General features: G+C 63.7%; 1 long non-coding RNA gene across 1 annotated transcript; it reads left to right on the top strand.

Annotated features, from left to right (window-relative positions):
• The first annotated feature begins 351 nt into the window (after positions 1 to 351).
• Positions 352 to 2,043, top strand: LOC114072664. The gene is made up of 3 exons (XR_003574218.1): positions 352 to 471; positions 554 to 613; positions 1,953 to 2,043. It is a non-coding gene; the product is annotated as an uncharacterized LOC114072664 (long non-coding RNA).
• The last annotated feature ends 77 nt before the right edge of the window (positions 2,044 to 2,120 follow it).

Here is a 2,120-nt window from a genome sequence, read left to right on the forward strand (position 1 = left end):
GCAGGGTGACAGCAGGGCCCGGTGACAGCGGTGACAAGTGACAGCAGGGATGGGGGGGGGGTGGCCTCAGCCCTGTGACAGGACCTGTCGCAACAGGACAGTTCCTGCCACCCCTTCCTGTCCCCGAGGGGGAAGTGACACTGAAGTCCCCAAGTGAGGGGGGGGAGGGGACACCACAAGGTCCTCTGTGGCCACTCAGTGTCCCCCAGGGCCTTGGGGACACCTTGGGGACAACCCCGTCCCCGAGGCAGACCCACCGCAGGGCAGGGTTTTACCCCCTGTGAGGTGTCCCTGGGGTGTCACTAGGGTGTCCCTGGGTGTCCCCACTCCCTCGGTGCCACCATCTGTCCCCGTGTCACAAACTTTTGTCCCTTTTTGTCCCTTTTGTCCCCATCTTGGCAGGACTTTGGATGGGCAGAGCCCCCCCCGGCCATGGGGCAGAGCGAGTCGGAGCCGCAGGACGAGGCCGAGGTGGGACCTGTCCCTGTCACCTCAGTGTCCCCACCCCCCCAGGGGACACCAGGGGGGCTCAGCTGTCCCTTGTCCCCCACAGGACGGGCCCCTGAGGGCGGTGCTGCCGCGGTTCTTGACCGACCGGCTCCCGACCAGCGTGGTGAGGGGATGGTGTCCCTGTGTCCCCATGTTCTCATGTCCCCATGTCTCCTTGTCCCCATGTCCCTGTGTCCCCATATCCCCAGTGTCCCCATGTCCCTGTGTCCCCATATCCCCAGTGTCCCCTTGTGCCTGTGTCCCCTTGTGCCTGTGTCCCCATATCCCCAGTGTCCCCTTGTGCCTGTGTCCCCTTGTGCCTGTGTCCCCATATCCCCAATGTCCCCATGTCCCTGTGTCCTCATGTCCCCTTGTGCCTTTGTCCCCATGTCCCCGTGTCCCCTTGTCCCCATGTCCTCATGTCCCTGTGTCCCCATGTCCCCGTGTCCCCTTGTCCCCATGTCCTCGTGTCCCCGTGTCCCCATATCCCTGTGTCTCTATATCCCTGTGTCACCAGTGACGGTGTCCCCCTGTCCCCAGGGACAGTGTCCCCTTGTCTCTGTGTCCCCAGTGCACCCACATCCCACCCAGCACGGTGAGCCCAGGGACGATGTCCCCATGTCCTCCTGTCCCATGTCCCCATGTCCTCCTGTCCCATGTCCCCATGTCCCCCTGTCTCATGTCCCCTTGTCTTCATGTCCTCATGTCCTCTTGTCTCCATGTCCTCTTGTCCCCTTGTCTTTATGTCCCCTTGTCTCCATGTCCCCATGTCCTCCTGTCCCATGTCCCCTTGTCTCCATGTCCCCATGTCCTCCTGTCCCCTGTCCCCTTGTCTCCATGTCCCCCTGTCCCCTTGTCTCCATGTCCCCTTGTCTCCATGTCCCCTTGTCTCCATGTCCCCTTGTCTCCATGTCCCCTTGTCTTTATGTCCCCTTGTCTCCATGTCCCCTTGTCTCCATGTCCCCTTGTCTTTATGTCCCCTTGTCTTCATGTCCCCATGTCCTCTTGTCCCCTTGTCTCCATGTCCCCATGTCCCCAGGGGTGTTGTCCCCACATTCCCATCCTCAGCAGTGCGGTGAGCAGGGAACACTGTCCCCAGGTCCCACTGTCCCCGTGTCCCCATCCCGACCAGCACCATCAGCGGGGGACACTGACCCTATACACCCATGTCCCCAGTGTCCCCAGTGCTGCTCAGCACCCCCTGGTGCCCCTGAGGTGGCCCAAAAGTGTCCCCATGTCCTTGGGGACAGTGTCCTCGTGTCCCCAGTGGTGCTCAGCACCCCCTGAGGTGTCCCAAAAGTGTCCCCTGGGGACATGTCCTGGTCCCTGACCCCGCCCAACCCCTCCCCTCCCTCCCTCCCTCTCCCCACGGTGGCCGTGCCATCTGTCACCCCCCCCACTCTCATCCCCCTCCCCTGGGGACCTTGGGGACCACATGGGGACCCCCCCTTGTCCCTCCACAGGTAGTGGGGGCCCTCCTGGGCCTCGGCCTGGCCGTGGTGGCGGTGGTGACGGCCGTGGTGGCCCTGCTGCACCGGCTGCGCCTTAAGGGTGAGTGACACGGCCCCGGTGGCCTCGGGGACGGGGTGGGGGGGGTAAAAGGGGGGATGGTGACAGCGCCACAACCCCCT

Source organism: Empidonax traillii, unplaced genomic scaffold (genome assembly GCF_003031625.1).
Source record: "Empidonax traillii isolate 1590-97213 ecotype Southwest subspecies unplaced genomic scaffold, ASM303162v1 scaffold3690:size11506, whole genome shotgun sequence".
Classification (NCBI taxonomy): Eukaryota; Metazoa; Chordata; class Aves; order Passeriformes; family Tyrannidae; genus Empidonax; species Empidonax traillii.